Raw genomic sequence first — 18,436 nt, forward strand, 5'->3', positions numbered from 1 at the left:
AGGCTCAGTAGTTGTGGCACACGGGCTTAGTTGCTCCGCGGCATGTGGGATCTTCCCGGACCAGGGCTCGAACACGTGTACCCTGCATTGGCAGGCGGATTCTTAACCACTGTGCCACCAGGGAAGCCCCTTACAAACAAGTTTTTAAAAATTCAGAAGAGATTGCAAACTGACATGGTTTCCTGGTTCCTTCTGCTAACCCAAACTGGGATATATGATAGATATGTGAAAGAAATTGGTGGATGTCAGAAACTAATATTTTTTAAGTGTGAGAAATCCTTTGGAATATAGAAGTTAGCTGAGTCCTGTTACATTGAGGAAAACAGAACCCTAAAGCAAGAGGTTTGAAGGCCAGGGCTAGAGAATAAGCTGGCCCTCAAACATGAGAGGATCCTTGCCTCCTTCATCACTAAGAGCAAAAGCAGTCTTCCACTCTAGCGGACCTGTCTAGAACTGGATCTACCAGGATGATGTCAGAGCCTGGCTAAAGATGGATATAAATTACAACAGATAAAGTAAGAAAGGTTGGTCTGTACCATTCTCCACTTCACTCCTTGGGATAGTTAATAACCATACAGAGTGGCAACAGTTGTTGACCTGTAATTTCACTCCTCCACCCAGGTACACATTACCGACAGAGATTGTTGATGTTCTAGAATATGAACTGCAGAACAAAAGTATCAAACATTTGAAGAACACTTGCACTTTAAGAGGAAGACAACAGATTGAAGTATGTAGAGCAGATAATGGAGTGTTAATGGGATAGATATAGTATAAATCAATATAAGAATTATATTTATATTATAAATATATTTATATTTCTCATTTAAAAATGAAGACACTGAGTATCCAAGCAGACAATGACCAGATCATATATGCAGATAGAACTCTGACCCCAAATCTGTAGCAACCAGCCCAGGAAACCAACATAATTATCTATAATAACCAGCCCAGGAAGCCAGCCTATTATCTGTAAGTCAGACTTGTAGGAAGTCAGTCCACTACTCTAGCAACAAGCCCCAGAAACCAAACAATAACTTCTGAAACAATTGGCTCCAAATTACAAGGACTTGATTAATAACTGACAGCTTCCTCATTTTTATCCCTGCTTCCAACTTAGGACCAAACAGAGAAAGTCAAATATGCACCCACCCCCCAAAAAAAACCTACATATGTACATAATTAGCAAACATTTGTTTGGTATCTACTGTGCTTCAGGGGTCCTTTACATGATAATCATTCAATACTCACAGTAACTTTTAGGTATATGTGCTATTATTCTCATTTTACAGGTAAGGAAAATGAGGCACATAGAGATGAAGTAACTTGATCCATTGCACAAAGCTAACAAGATTTCCAAGTCAAGCTCACAAACCAAGCTCTCAAGCACCACACTATCTTTTGCATATAAATTTTTTGCATATAAATGTGTATGTCTGTACATGATTATATGAGCAGAGAGAAAAATATGGAAGAATGCATACTAGACATACGTTGTGTGAACGGGAACGTGCTGGGTTTTTGGATGGCGGTGGATGGAGAGAGATTGATAAAACTTGGGGGGAGAGGAAAGGAGAGAAAAAAATCAGTATCGTCATACCGAGCGGTCATTCCTGGACTAACCAGGTGTTGACTTGGCAGTTGGTTTGCTGCGAAGTTCTCGGGCTATACGGGACGACCTTGGAAACCTGTTGGACTCGGCTGGAAGGCGCCAGCCATAGAGATGGATACTCCTAGAGGGGCGTGGCTCTGGGGCGTGGCTTCCGGGATATCTGCAGGTCCTTAGAGAGGTGGATTTTCTGGGCTTCCGGGTACGTGGGGCTTGGGCGCGCGTCGGGAGAAGAGCTGCAGCCGGGGTCAACCTCCGCAGCATGGGGTCGACCCGGGCCGGCCCGGGTCCAGTGTGAGACATTCCCCCCCTTTCCAATCCCGGCTGCCGTGAGCTGGTCTCCTGGAGTGACCCCTGACGTGGGAGACTGGGCTTTGTGCCCGGACCCGACCCCAGATTTCTTACCCCGACCGGGCCCCAGAGGTTTCAGAGAAGCAGAGGACTCCTGAGTGTAAGAGGGGTGGCTTGTTTTGGAATCTGGTGGGTCTTTGACGCATAGAAAGCAGGCACTTTTCTTTAGTCCTTGGGGTCAGAAGTGTTTTTGAAATCAGATTGAGGAATTTTTTAAAAAACATGGTGCGTATATAGTATATTGAATGCATAACACCCCAGGAGTCTGGGGCAGTCCCATATTTTATTACAGAAAGTAGTATTAATATTTCTGTAACAAAATATGAATATTCACTCTAAAACTATAAATAATTTCATGTCATTTCAAGCCAAGCTGTTACAAAATGAATTTATGTCACTTTGAGTATTGCCATCAAATGACTTATGAAAATACTCTTGGTTTTCAGAACTCTGGGGGACATCAAAATTGTGGAGGAGGGATTGTGGACCCGTTCTAGTTAATATTTTCACTGCCTTATTTCTCTAATCTTGTTTTGTTTATGTATCACACAGTATTAAAGCAAACAATTCCTGAGCAAGCTATTGAAAAAGTCTTAGAGTTAATACCTTTTGTTAGTCATTATTTTTTTCAACAGATAGTTAATTGATGATTTATATGTCCCAGACATTCTTTTGGCACTTAGAATGGTGCAGTGTACCAAACTGATAGATAAAACCCCTGTTCTTACGGCATTTATATTATTGTGGAGTAACAAACAAAAGGCAAATAAACATATGTTGTCAGTTGGTGGTGAGTGTTACAAAGAAAGTAGAGTAGGAGGGTGGATAATGGTCGGAAAACTATTTTATATACAATGAGCTAGAAATGTCTCTTTAAGAAGATGATTTTTGAGCATACTTTAAAGAAACAAGGGAATGCCCTATGCTAATATCTGGGTAAGAGCATTCCACGCAAGTGTGAAGGGCCTCAGGTAGACTGCATTTAACATGTCTAAAATAGAAAAGGTTTGGAGTAGAGTGAGTATAGGAAAAAGTTTACTCTTTTCATTTCTAAAATAATCATATGAATTTCCATTACCAAGAATGTCAAATCCTCAAGTCATCTACATCACTGTTAGGCAGATTTCAAAAACCTTTTCTGTTGTGTTTTTCTTCAAGTGGTATAGGCAGTGTTTAATAATACATGTGGATGTTTTTAAACTGATGGCAGTTTTTCATCTTAATACTTTCTATATTTTGCAAAGGGGAGTCTCCCTGGGGTGTGAACCTATCTGCAGGGACCCCTCTCCTGAGAGAAAATGACTACAGATCTTATTATTCAGAATGAAAAAAAACCAGGAGGGACCTGTGATAGTAAAGGTGGAGGAAGAGAACTTTTTTGTACAAGAAATTGACTTGCAGCAGAATAGCCAGTCCAGCCAGGAAGTCTTCTGCCAACACTTTAGATGGTTCTGCTACCAGGAGACACCTGGACCCAGGGAGGCTCTGAGCCAACTCCAGGAACTTTGCTGTCAGTGGTTGAGCCCAGAGAATCATAAAAAGGAGCAGATCCTGCAGTTGCTGGTGTTGGAGCAGCTCCTGACCATCCTGCCTGAGGAGCTCCAGGCTTGGGTGCGGGAGCATCATCCATTGAATGGAGATGAGGCTGTGTCTTTGCTGGGAGATTTGGAGAGAGAACTTGATGATCCAGAATTTCGGGTGGGAAGAGGAAGGATGTTCTGCTGTGGCAATCAGACCATTAAATTAACCACATTTAATAGTTTGGTTCCTTAATAGTGTCAGTTCCTTTTTCTGTCTCATCTCTCCTGCTAAGCCCATTCAGTCCCTTTTCCTAATCCTGTCTCCATGGGAGTTGTTTCCTAAGGTTTTAGCTCTGGTTTTCATAGTAGTTTCCTCCTAAGCCCAATGGTCCCTAATTGTCCCCAGGGCACATCTCAAGCAGGTGGACATGAAATGCTCTGGCAGGAGGTGATATCTCTGAGAGCTGCACAACAGTCACCAAGTTGTCAGCTCTGGCACGTGGAGACCCTGCTCAAGCATGACTCTATATTCACAAAATATAGAAAGTATTAAGATGAAAACCCCATTTCCTACGAGAGAGGTGAGGAGGAGAGGGAGGAATCTATCTGGGAAGGTGGGTTAGGGTAGCAGGCTCCTACTTGGCCGACCAAAGCCATCCTTTACAACTTAATCATTAGTGTTTCTAACCCTAACTCTCACCTGAAATCTTCCCTGGCTCATCTACCTCTCTCTTTACAAAGTACAACCTTTATTCTTGGTCTTTTAAGCAAAATATTTTTATTTTATATGTTTTCATATACCATGTTGGTTTTCATTAAAGCATTAAACTATCACATTCTGTTGCTTTTTATACCACCTCTGTTTTACAGTGTCCTTTACAATGACCTTCTAAATGTCCTATCCTACCCTGTATCTGTAAGTTTTCTATACCCATCAGTGATAAAGTCATCTTTTAAGAGTTTCACTTTGACTACCTTTCTCCTGTCCTCTTCCACATTAAATTCTCTTGTCTTTTCATGTCAGTAGCTTCCCCTACGTGTCACTCCAGTCTAGGTTTGTTACACCTTTTCCTTTCCACATTCTCTACATGCCAAATGTGCTTTCCGTTTACTAAGCATCTCCCTTTTTACATCCTGATCCCCTTTAGAATCTATCTCCAGAAAAAGCAATAAAGTGACCAGAAGAGTCAAGAAATCAGTCCTTTTCCAGTATTTCCTTTGAGTTCAAGTGGAATCTCCATTTTAATGAGCTCGATGGGACATTTAATTTATTTCCTTCAGGCCAAATTTCACTAAGAATGTGTATTTTATTGTGTTCATAAAGCAATACTGATGTTAGTTTGTTTGAAGGAATTATTGGTTTACACTGAATCTTCAAGCAATGTTCTATGTGGGGGAAGATTAAGACAAAGGGTTTTCTCTCCAAGCAATAGAGGAAATACACTTTTGCCTTTCTGCTATACAGTGGGCCCTTTGTATCTGCGGGTCGCACATCCTCCTATTCAACCAACCGTGGATCGAAAATATTCAGAAGAAAAATTCCAGAACATTCCAAAAAGTAAAGATTGAATTTGCAACACACTGGCAACTATTTCCATAGCATTTACATTGTATTAGGTATTATAAGTAATCTGGAGATGATTTAAAGTATATGGGAGGATGTACATAGGTTATATGCAAATACTATGCCATTTTATATAAGGGATTTAAGCATCTTCAGATTTTGGTATGGAGGCATGGGTCCTGGAACCAATCCCCTGCAGATACCAATGGACAACTGTACTTGTATTTGAATGCAATTTAAAGTACTGTTTACACACTTAGACTTTAACAAATTAGTGCCCCTTTTTGGTGTTAAAGATTATTCTCAATCCTACCTTAGTAATTATTACATAGGTTATTTATGCCTAGGATATGTCTATTTCAACTTTCCTTTCTAGCATTTTCCTTAATTGAACATAAGAGCTATTTATTAATTGTTGGAGGAGCATGACTAGAAAAGAGATAAATGATCCCTTAGGAGTTTAATATTTCATCAGTTCAAAAAGGTGACATTTCTATTGTTTACTTTTACATATGTTTAAAACCTTCCATAATAAAAAGCTTAAAAAGAAAGTGACATTTAAATGATCCATTTCCTATTTTTGAAAGTGAGAGCAAACCTTAGACTGGGAAGTTGACTGCAAAGCAAGAAATGTCCAAAGGAATGGAATCACAGAAGATGATACTCAACAGAATCTTCAGAGGCAGGAACATTTTCTTGGGGGCTCATTTTGGAGACCTTTGAGAATGCAAGGACAGGTTTGGAGGGCATGAAGGAAACGCAGAGGAAGGGAAAGAACACAAATGTGATCAGTGTGGGAAAAGCTTCATGCACATCATGAATCTTACTGGACATCAGAGAATCCACACGGGAAAAACCCTTTCAGTGTAAAGAATGTGGAAGAGCCTTCAGTCAAAATACAACCCTTTTAAATCACCTCATAATTCACTCTGGCAAAAAACCTTATCAGTGTAATCATTGTGGCAAAAGTTTTAGTTAAGGCTCAGTCCTTATGAAACATCAAAGAAATCACACTGAGGAGGGGCCTTATGAGTGCAATGAATGTGGCAAAACCTTCAGTAACAGCACAGGACTTAGCATCAGAGGTACCATACCTTAACGAAATGTTACCAGTGCAATGACTGTGGGAAGGCTTTCAGAGAAAGTTCAAACCTTACTAAACATCAGCGAATTCACACAGGAGAAAAACCCTACGAATGTGATGAATGTGGAAAAGCCTTCAGTGGAAGTTCTGACCTTACTAGACATCACAGAATTCACACTGGGGAGAAACCCTAAGAATGTGACAAGTGTGGGAAGGCCTTCTAACTGAGCTTACATCTTACTGAACACCAGAGAATCCACAACAAAGAAAAACCCTATGTGTAGTAAGTGTGGAAGAGCCTTTAAACAGAGAACAGGTCTTTTTCAACATAAAAAAAAAAAAGCACAACTAATCAAAATCACTTTGGGAATTCCCTGGTGATCCAGTGGTTAGGACTCTGAGCTCTCATTGCTGAGGGCTCAGGTTCGATTCCTGGTCAGGGAACTAAAATCCTGCAAGTGGCACGGCAAAAAAAAAAAAAAAAATCACATTGCTTTAATTACTGTAGTAAGAATGTTAAACAGCATTTGTTTCTCGTAGAATTCAGAGAAGCTACATGAGCACTCTCCATATCTGTCACCGTCTCAATTTCTCTGACATCAAAGTATCTACAGACTAGATTCTCAGAGTGAGCTAATCCAGATTTTCTATTTCTAGGCCTCAAGGCTGACTAATTTAAAATGTAAAGCTTCAAAATGGCCTGTTTCATCCTATCCACAATGAAATTTAGAGAAAAATGCACACCCATAACCCAGAGTTGAAAGTACCATAACATTTCTCAAGTGAGTAGTTAAAGGTTTAGGCATTGCTTTTCTTCCTCGCTTTTTCTTCCTTTGCTTTACGTGTGGCGATCAACACCTTAGTAACTTGTTAGATGTTGCTTTAAAAGGGGGTTGACATGGGGTGAGGAAAGATACTAGGTTCTAGTATCCACTACGCCACTGTGTGATCTTAGGCGAGTTGCCCACACATTCTAGGCCTTACATTCCTCATCTGTGAATTATGGGATTAGAATATATATTCTCTCAAAGATCCCTTGAACCTCTACAATTGATTTTTGTGAATGCCTTCAAGCTTCTGTATTTAATTCCTCAACCTGACATTCAAGAGGCTCCTCTACAAATTTGTCCCAGTAGGAAATGTTACTTTCTTCACTATCCTACAAGAGCTCTCTGCTCTTATTGTATTGGTCTCACTTTCCCGAGCTCCCCCCAGTACACTCCAGCTTCCATGTCTTTGTCTTCCATTCTAACCCCCTTCACGCCCTGAATGCCCTCCTTATCTTTGTTGTTTCTCCAGTTAAATTTGATGTATGTCTTACTGTAACTCCACTTAGAATAAACAAGCTTTCTGAGCACTGAACCTCCCAGAGGCTGTATGCAGTACTCCTAAGGTGTCACTTAAAAATGGGCTTGGGATGGCTTCCCTGGTGGCGCAGTGGTTGAGAGTCTGCCTGCCGATGCAGGGGACACAGGTCGGGGAGGATCCCACATGCCGCAGAGCAACTAGGCCCATGAGCCACAACTACTGAGCCTGTGCGTCTGGAGCTTGTGCTCTGCAACAAGGAGGCCGCAGCACTGAGAGGCCCTCGCACTGCAACTAGAGAAAGCCCTCGCACAGAAACGAAGACCCAACACAGCCAAATAAATAAATAAATTAATTAATTAATTAATTAATTAAAAGAAAAAAAAATCTAAAAAAAAAAGGGCTTGGGTTAAATAGTATTGACCCTCTTGGGAATCTCTCTTCCCTTTCTTTCAGACCACTTGTAATACCATAGGCATCATTTCTTTCTAATTCTCTGCCTTCCCTCCAAACTTGCGTTTCCTAAGTATCATTGTTTCAGAGAAGGAAGCAGAGATAGTGGGTTCAATCAGAGATGATGGCATCACATTTAAGGAAAAAAAAAGGAAAAGAAAACCCTAGATAGGGAGTCAAAGTACAGACACCTACATCAGAATTTATGATCAGCTACTGGTAATAAAGATCTGAAAAATACACAAGCTGTATGCTTCTCGAGTAAAAGAAGTCTAAAGGTAGATAGTTTAGGGTTGTTGCTTTTACTCCATGGAATCATCAGGGATCCAGGTCCCTTCCACTTTTCACCATCCTCTGCATGGCTGCTGAAGCACCAACCAACAATTCTACATTCCAGTCAGCAGGAAGGGCCAAAAAGGGACTCCCAGATCAGTCAGCATCTTTCTCGGAGCCTTCTCAGGACAATATATTTCTTCTTATACTGAATTAGCCAGAATTTAGTCACATGACCACAACTCAGCTGCAAGGGTAGCTGAGAAATGTAATCTTTATTCCAGGTGCCAAAGGACACAAATAAAAAATTAGATTTCTGTTATCTAATAAAAAGGAGCTACTTATTTAGTAGGCAATCAACAGCCTGCCACAGTCCCAAATAAAGTCATGGCATTTTGAGTTCTAAAGTGCAGGTACTAACTCATGTGTGTGTGTGCTGTGAGTGACCATCTATTTTTACTTACAGCAGCTCTGGTCATGGATTATTTGTGAAGGGTTTTTCTTTTTCTTTTTTTTTAACTTTATCTTTTTATTTTATTTTATTTTTGAAGTATCCTTTTTTTTGAATTTTATTTTATTTTTATACAGCAGGTTCTTATTTGTTATCTATTTTATACATATTAGTGTATATATGTCAATCCCAATCTCCCAATTCATCCCCCCACCCCCCCACCCCTGCTTTTCCCCCTTGTGTCCATACGTTTGCTCTCTACATCCGTGTCTCTAAACCGGTTCATCTGTACCATTTTTCTAGATTCCACACATATGCATTGTTATAGGATATTTGTTTTTCTCTTTCTGACTTACTTGACTCTGTATGACAGTCTCTAGGTCCATCCACGTCTCTACAAATGACCCAATATTGTTCCTTTTTATGGCTGAATAATATTCCACTGTATATATGTACCACATCTTCTTTATCCATTCCTCTGTCAATGGGTATTTAGGTTGCTTCCATGACCTGGCTATTGTAAATAGTGCTGCAATGAACGTTGGGGTGCATGTGTCTTTTTGAATTATGGTTTTCTCTGGGTATATGCCCAGTAGTGGGATTGCTGGGTCATAAGGTAATTCTATTTTTAGTTTTTTAAGGAAACTCCATACTGTTCTCCATAATGGCTGTATCAATTTACATTCCCACCAACAGTTCAAGAGGGTCCCCTTTTCTCCATACCGTGTCCAGCATTTGTAGTTTGTAGATTTTCTGATGATGCCCATTCTAACTGGTGTGAGGTGATATCTCATTGTAGTTTTGATTTGCATTTCTCTAATAGTTAGTGATGTTGAGCAGCTTTCCATGTGCCTCTTGGCCATCTGTATGTCTTCTTTGGTGAAATGTCTATTTAGGTCTTCTGCCCATTTTTTGATTGGGTTTTTTTTTTAATATTGAGATGCATGAGCTGTTTATATATTTTGGAGGTTAATCCTTGGTCCATTGTTTCATTTGCAAATATTTACCCCCATTCTGAGGGTTGTATTTTCGTCTTGTTTATAGTTTCCTTTGCTGTGCAAAAGCTTTTAAGTTTCATTAGGTCTCATTTGTTTATTTTTGTTTTTATTTCCATTACTCTAGGAGGTGGGTTAAAAAAGGTCTTGCTGTGATTTATGTCAAAGAGTGTTCTTCCTATGTTTTCCTCTAAGAATTTTATAGTGCCCAGTCTTACATTTAGGTCTTTAATCCATTTTGAGTTTATTTTTGTGGATGGTGTTAGGGAGTATTCTAATTTCATTCTTTTACATGTAGCTGTCCAGTTTTCCCAGCACCACTTATTGAAGAGACTGTCTTTTCTCCATTGTATATCCTTGCCTCCTTTGTCATAGATTAGTTGACCATAGGTGTGTGGGTTTATCTCTGGGCTTTCTATCCTGTTCCATTGATCTATATTTCTGTTTTTGTGCCAGTACCCTATTGTCTTGATTACTGTAGCTTTGTAGTATAGTCTGAAGTCAGGGAGTCTGATTCCTCCAGCTCCATTTTTTTCCCCTCAAGACTGCTTTGGCTATTCAGGGTCTTTTGTGTCTCCATACAAATTTTAAGATTTTTTGTTCTAGTTCTGTAAAAAAATGCCATTGGTAATTTGATAGGGATTGCATTGAATCTCTAGATTGCTTTGGGTAGTATAGTCATTTTCACAATATTGATTCTTCCAATCTGAGAACGTGGTATATCTCTCCATCTGTTTGTGTAATCTTTGATTTCTTTCATCAGTGTCTTATAGTTTTCTGAGTACAGGTCTTTTGTCTCCCTAGGTAGGTTTATTCCTAGGTATTTTATTCTTTTTGTTGAAATGGTGAATGGGATTGTTTCCTTAATTTCTCTTTCTGGTCTTTCCTTGTTAGTGTATAGGAATGCAAGAGATTTCTGTGCATTAATTTTGTATCCTGCAACTTTACCAAATTCATTGATTAGCTCTAGTAGTTTTCTGGTGGCGTCTTTAGGATTCTCTATGTATAGTATCATGTCATCTGCAAACAGTGACAGTTTTACTTCTTCTTTTCCAATTTGTATTCCTTTTATTTCTTTTTCTTCTCTGATTGCCATGGCTAGGACTTCCAAAACTATGCTGAATCATAGTGGCGAGAGTGGACATCCTTGTCTTGTTCCTGATCTTAGAGGAAATGCTTTCAGTTTTTCACCATTGAGAATGATGTTTGCTGTGGGTTTGTCATATATGGCCTTTATTATGTTGAGGTAGGTTCCCTCTATGCCCACTTTCTGGAGGGTATTTATCATAGACGGGTGTTGAATATTGTCAAAAGCTTTTTCTGCATCTATTGAGATGATCATATAGTTTTTATTCTTCAGTTTGTTAATATGGTGTATCACATTGATTGATTTGCATATACTGAAGAATCCTTGCATCCCTGGGATAAATCCCACTTGATCATGGTGTATGATCCTTTTAACGTGCTGTTGGATTCTGTTTGCTAGTGTTTTTTGAGGATTTTTGCATCTATATTCATCAATGATATTGGTCTGTAATTTTCTTTTCTTTTTTTTTTTAAATAAATTTATTTATTTACTTTTGGCTGTGTTGGGTCCTCGTTTGTGTGCGAGGGCTTTCTGTAGTTGTGGCGAGCAGGGGCCACTCCTCATTGCGGTGCACGGGCCTCTCACTATCGCGGCCTCTCCTGTTGCGGAGCACAGGCTGCAGACGTGCAGGCTCAGTAGTTGTGGCTCACAGGCTCAGTTGCTCCGCGGCATGTGGGATCCTCCCAGACCACGGCCCAAACCTGTGTCCTCTGCATCGGCAGGCGGACTCTCAACCACTGCACCACCAGGGAAGTCCCTGTAATTTTCTTTTTTTGTAGTATCTCTGTCTGGTTTTGGTATCAGGGTGATGGTGGCCTCATAGAATGAGTTTGGGAGTGTTTCTTCCTCTGCAATTTTTGGAAGAGTTTGAGAAGGATGGGTGTTAGCTCTTCTCTAAATGTTTGATAGAATTCGCCTGTGAAGCCATCTGGTCCTGGACTTTTGTTTGTTGGCAGATTTTTAATCACAGTTTCAATTTCAGTGCTTGTGATTGGTCTGTTTATATTTTCTATTTCTTCCTGGTTCAGTCTTGGAAGTTTGTATCTTTCTAAGAATTTGGCCATTTCCTACAGGTTGTCCATTTTATTGGCATAGAGTTGCTTGTAGTAGTCTCTTATGATGCTTTGTATTTCTGCAGTGTCCATTGTAACTTCTCCTTTTTCATTTCTAATTTCATTGATTTGAGTCCTCTCCCTCTTTTTCTTGATGAGTCTGGCTAAAGGTTTACCAATTTTCTTTATCTTCTCAAAGAACCAGTTTTAGTTTTATTGATCTTTGCTATTGTTTTCTTTGTTTCTATTTCATTTATTTCTGCTCTGATCTTTATGATTTCTTTCCTTCTACAGACTTTGGGTTTTGCTTGTTCTTCTTTCTCTAGTTCCTTTAGGTGTAAGGTTAGATTGTTTGAGATTTTTCTTGTTTCTTGAGGTAGGATTGTTTTGCTATAAACTTCATTCTTAGAACTGCTTTTGCTGCATCCCATAGGTTTTGCATCGTCGTGTTTTTGTTGTCATTTGTCTCTAGGTATTTTTTGATTTCCTGTTTGATTTCTTCAGTGATCTCTTGGTTATTTAGTAACATATTATTTAGCCTCCATGTGTTTGTGTTTTTTACATTTTTTTCCCTGTAATTGATTTCTAATCTCATAGCATTGTGGTCGGAAAAGATGCTTGATATGATTTCAATTTTCTTAAATTTACTGAGGCTTGATTTGTGACACAAGATGTGATCTACACTGGAAAATGTTCCGTGTGCACTTGAGAAGAAAGTGTAATCTGCTGTTTTTAGGTGGAATGTCGTATAAATATCAGTTAAATCTATCTGGTCTATTGTGTCATTTAAAGCTTGTGTTTCCTTATTAATTTTCCATCTGGATGATCTGTCCACTGGTGTAAGTGAGGTGTTAAAGTCCCCCACTCTTATTGTGTTACTGTCGATTTCCTCTTTTATAGCTGTTAGCATTTGCCTTATGTATTGAGGTGCTCCTATGTTGGGTGCATACATATTTATAATTGTTATATCTTCTTCTTGGAATTATCCGTTGATCATTATGTAGTGTCCTTCCTTGTCTCTTGTAACATTCTTTATTCTAAAGTCTGTTTTATCTGATACGAGTGTTGCTACTCCAGCTTTCTTTTGATTTCCATTTGCATGGAATATCTTTTTCCATCCCCTCACTTTCAGTCTGAATGTGTCCCTAGGGCTGAAGTGCGTCTCTTGTAGACAGCATATATAGGGGTCTTGTTTTTGTATCCATTCAGCAAGCCTGTGTCTTTTGGTTGGAGCATTTAATCCATTCACATTTAAGGTAATTTTTGATATGTATGTTCCTATTACCATTTTCTGAATTGTTTTGGGTGTGTTTTTGTAGGTCCTTTTCTTCTCTTGTGTTTCCCACTTAGAGAAGTTCCTTTAGCATTTGTTGTAGAGCTGGTTTGGTAGTGCTGAATTCTCCTAGCTTTTGCTTGTCTGTAAAGGTTTTGATTTCTCCGTTGAATCTGAATGAGATCCTTGCCGGGTAGAGTAATCTTTGTTGTAGGTTCTTCCCTTTCATCACTTTAAATATATTGTTCCACTCCCTTCTGGCTTGTAGAGTTTCTGCTGAGAAATCAGCTGTTAACCTTATGGGAGTTCCCTTGTATGTTATTTGGCGTTTTTCCCTTGTTGGTTTCATTAATTTTTCTTTGTCTTTAATTTTTGTCAATTTGATTACTATGTGTCTCAGCGTGTTTCTCCTTGGGTTTATCCTGCCTGGGACTCTCTGCACTTCCTGGACTTGGGTGGCTATTTCCTTTCCCATGTTAGGGAAATTTTTGACTATAATCACTTCAAATATTTTCTTGGGTCCTTTCTCTCTCTCTCCTCCTTCTGGGACCCCTATAATGCGAATGTTGTTACATTTAATGTTGTCCCAGAGGTCTCTCCAGCTGTCTTCATTTCTTTTCATTCTTTTTTCTGTATTGTGTTCCACGGCAGTGAATTCCACCATTCTGTCTTCCAGGTGACTTATCCGTTCTTCTGCCTCAGTTATTCTACTATTGATTCCTTCTAGTGTTTCTTTTTTTATAAATTTATTTATTTATTAATTTTTGGCTGCATTGGGTCTTCAATGCTGCGCGTGGCCTTTCTGTAGTTGTGGCGAGCAGGGACTACTCTTTGTTGAGGTGCACAGGCTTCTCATTGTGGTGGCTTCTCTTGTTGCAGAGCACAGGCTCTAGGCACGTGGGCTTCAGTAGTTGTGGCACGTGGGCTCAGTAGTTGTGGCTCACAGGCTCTAGAGTGCAGGCTCAGTAGTTGTGGCACATGGGCTTAGTTGCTCCATGACATGTGGGATCTTCCAAGGCCAGGACTCGAACCCGTGTCCACTGCATTAGCAGGCAGATTCTTAACCACTGCACCACCAGGGAAGTCCCCTTTCTAGTGTATATTTCATTTCAGTTATTGTATTGTTCATCTCTGTTTTGTTTGTTCTTTAGTTCTTCTAGGTGTTTGTCCTTTAATTCTTCTAGGTCTTTGTTAAACATTTCTTGCATCTTCTCGATCTTTGCCTCCATTCTTTTTCCGAGGTCCTGGATCATCTTTACATCATTATTGTGAATTCTTTTTCTGGAAGGTTGCCTATCCACTTCATTTAATTGTTTTTCTGGGGCTTTATCTTGTTCCTTCATCTGGTACATAGTCCTCTGCCTTTTCATTTTGTCTATCTTTCTGTTAATGTGGTTTTCATTCCACAGGCTGCAGGACTGCAGTTCTTCTTGCTTCTGCTGTCTGTCCTCTGGTGGATGAGGCTATCTAAGAGGCTTGTGCAAGCTTCTTGATGGGAGGGACTGGTGGTGGTTAGAGCTGGGTGTTGCTCTGGTGGACAGAGCTCAGTAAAACTTTAATCCACTTGTCTGCTGATGGGTGGGGCTGAGTTCCCTCCCTGTTGGTTTTTTGGCCTGAGGCGACCCAGCACTGGAGGCTACAGACTCTTTGGTGGGGCTAATGGCGGATTCCTGGAAGGCTCATGCCAAGGAGTACTTCCCAGAACGTCTGCTGCCAGTGTCCTTGTCCCCGTAGTGAGCCACAGGCATCCCCTGCCTCTGCAGGAGACCCTCCAACACTAGCAGGTAGGTCTGGTTCAGTCTCCTATGGGGTCACTGCTCCTTCCCCCTAGGTCCTGATGTGCATACTACTTTGTGTGTGCCTTCCAAGAGTGGAGTCTCTGTTTCCCCAAGTCCTGTAGAAGTCCTGCAATCAAATCCTGCTAGCCTTCAAAGCCTGATTCTCTGGGAATTCCTCCTCCCATTGCCAGACCCCCAGGTTGGGAAGCCTGACATGGGGCTCAGAACCTTCACTTCAGTGGGTGGACTTCTGTGGTATAATTGTTCTCCAGTTTTTGAGTCACCCACCCAGTGGTTACGGGATTTGATTTTATTGTGATTGCACCCCTCCTACCATCTCACTGTGGCTTTTCCTTTGTCTTTGGATGTGGAGTATCTTATCTGGTGAGTTCCAGTGTCTTCCTGTCGATGATTGTTCGGCAGTTAATTGTGATTCTGGTGCTCTCACAAGAGGGAGTGAGCACATGTCCTTCTACTCTGCCATCTTGACATGCAGGTACCAACTCAATAAATTTGTGCTAAAAGATCAATGAACAGATGAATGAATGCATGAATGACTGATAATGTGTGCAAGGAACAAAATGAGAACCAGGAGATATAGTGGTCTAGTGGATATTAAGAGGGGAGGAATAGAACAAGGAGAAGGAAAAGAGGAAAGTGGGGAATGAGAATTGATAAAACTCCTGAGTTGGAGTTTCACTAAGCTTTCTTCAGTGAGTTCACTAAACTCACTAAGCTTTCTTCAGTAAGAGTTTAAATCCATTCCTAAATGGTATCAAAGAACTTTTTTAAAGAAAAATATTCCTCTAGAATCCTACCTCTTAATTTAAGAATTATTTTCATTTCTTAAATTGTGTATTTAGAGACATTGATAGATATAATTAGGTGTATGACTTTACATAATTTTATTTTCTGTATTTAGAATTTTTCTGCTCTATTTTTAGCAATTACTCTTATTTAAGAAAAACTTTCCATGTTTCTATATAATCATAGTTATCACCTTATGGCTTGTATAATAATTTTAAGTCACTTTAGGCTTTATATTTATTAAGGCCACCTCTATCTCTATTTGGAATGCACTTCACATAAGGTAGAATAGTTGAGTAAGAAGATTGTCATACATATATATTTAAGCATTACTGATAACTTCATTTTTGTCTAATGGACACTGTGATAAACTTGCAACCAAAAAAAGGGCCCCTTTAGGATCTGTATGTAAGGATTCCTAGGCACTGATCCCTCAGAGCCAAGGGAGATAGCTGATCAGGAAACATGGATTTGAGTCCTGGTTCTGCTGACCTCAGCAATACACTTCATTTCTCTGAACTTTAGTTTCTTCAGCTGTAAAAAATGGTTTGAATTAAAAAAAAAACTTTATTGAAATATTGTATACATATGTAGAAAGTACATAAATTACAGGTGTACAGCTAAATGAAATTCACAGAGTGAAACCACCCACATAATCACCACCAACATCAAAAAATAGATCATTACCAGTTCCCCAGAAGACCCCAGGGGCGCTCCCTCCCAAACTATTCCTTTCCTACTCCCTATTGTGACTTCTAACACATATTAGTTTTGCCTGTTTTGAACTTTATATAAATGGGATCATGAAGTATGTATCTTTTTGTGTCTGGCTTCTTTCACTCATTATTACGTTTGTGAAATTTATCACTGTGGCTTGTAGCTGTAGTTCATTCATTTTCATTATTGCATAGTATTTTATTGTATGGATAAATTTCAATTTTTGTACCAATCTTATTCTTAATAGACTTTTGGGTTGTTTCCAGTTTAGAGCTATAAAAAATGCTGCTAAAGTGTGTCTTTAGATGTAAATATATATGCATTTCTGGCAGCAATATAACTAGAAGTGAAACTCTTGGGTCATAGAATATGCATATGTTCAACTTCAGCAGATATACCAAAGAATTTCCCAAAAATGTTGTTGCCAATTTACACTCTCATCAACAGTGTATGAAAATTTCCATTGCTCCATAATCCTTGCCAACATTTGGCACTGTGAATTCATTTTTAACAGGGATTTCAGCTTTCAGTTTGCGGTTTCTTAACAAATACCTAATGACCTATCATATTGGCAACATTCAAAAGCCTGAAAACATACAGTTGGGGAGGCAGTGTGAAAACAGGCACTATCTTGCATTGCTGTTGAAAGTGCAAAATCATACAACCCTTACAAAGACACTTCTCTCCTCTCCTCTCTTCATTGTTCATTGCAGCATTATTTGTTAAAGCAAAATATTGGAAACAATCCAAATACCCATCCCTAAGAGACTGGTTGAAAAAATAATGGTACATCTACGCAATGGAGTACTATACCACTGTAAAGAGAAAAAGAGGAATATTTCTATGAACAGATTTAGAATAATTTCCAGGTTATTCTATTAAGTTATAAAGCAAGATGCAAAAGAGTATGTATAATATAACTTATAGTGGTAAAAGGGTAAACACTTATTTTTGTAAAAGAAAGGAAGGAAGGGAAGGGATGAGAGAAGGAAGTAGGAAGGAAAGGATAAATTAAAAACTAATGAAAATGGAACAAGAGTATATATAAGATAAAGGAATTAGGGATAGAAGCAAAACTCTGAATATATCTTTTTATATAATTTTGATTTTGAACTGTTTTGCATGTTCAGAAAGGAAATGAAAAAGATGAAAGGAAAGCAAATTTTGAAATTAAAACAGAAACAAATGACTAACTGTATATCAAGTTTATAACATAACTACACAGAGAAAAGAATTCAAATAAGGTACGTATATGTACTCTGAACTATACTCCCTTAATGGGATACAATTCAAGAACAAATAAAGCAAGCAAAGAAATTTTGCACTGTACATAGTAAGTGTGTTGTTGCTAGTGATGTTGATATTTTAATTTTGAAAATTAAAAAAAAAAAGATTGTAAGAGCAAATTGAGTGAATATATTGATGCTGCTGTGAACCAGGGTGTTCACTGTGGAAGAAAGGAAAATCAAATGTGCAACGGTGAAAATGAAAAAAAAAATCTGTGAAGTTGTATTTGAATTGGAAATATCTTATAAAATCCCTATCATATGTATATTTTATTCCAGCTCTAAGGTCCACTGATAGGGCCTAGAAGCAATGACCTATCCCAGTAGCAATGAGCTTATCTATTTTTCAAAATCTAGATCCTGGTTTCTGTATATTATTCTCCATTAAAAGGAACCATAGCTTCATGGAGCAATGGTGGATTCCAGGTCTAAGGCAGAAAAAGTGTAAAATGAGCCTGGAATATCTCGTGCGAGAAAGTAAAGTGCACAAAAACTTTCTTTGCAGGAAACTTTCTTTGCAACTGATAAATGTAGAAGGAATGTGCCTTAGGTTCCTCATCTCCTAAATGGGGATAATTATACCGAACTCACAGGACTGTTAATGTAGAGTGAGTTAGCATGTGTAAATGAGTTAGTATGCGTAAAACGCTATATTAGCTGTTATTACTGTATATTAACCCCCTTGGAAGAGACTATGCCACTTAGCGCCTCACTACGCCTGCAAGGGGATTCAGCGTGGCGACCACAGAGGTGTGAAAACCTCCGGGCTTACTAGAAGGAACGCGGCCAGAACCGCTGTTCCTCCGGAGAGCGGCGGTGTGACGCACTTCC

At 39.2% G+C, this 18,436-nt stretch overlaps 1 pseudogene; it reads left to right on the top strand.

Moving 5' to 3' along the window:
• Window positions 1-3,283: 3,283 nt before the first annotated feature.
• Window positions 3,284-6,509, top strand: LOC114237377 (zinc finger and SCAN domain-containing protein 31-like; annotated as a pseudogene).
• The last annotated feature ends 11,927 nt before the right edge of the window (window positions 6,510-18,436 follow it).

The sequence above is a fragment of the Balaenoptera acutorostrata genome, chromosome 10 (assembly GCF_949987535.1).
Source record: "Balaenoptera acutorostrata chromosome 10, mBalAcu1.1, whole genome shotgun sequence".
NCBI classification, from domain to species: Eukaryota; Metazoa; Chordata; class Mammalia; order Artiodactyla; family Balaenopteridae; genus Balaenoptera; species Balaenoptera acutorostrata.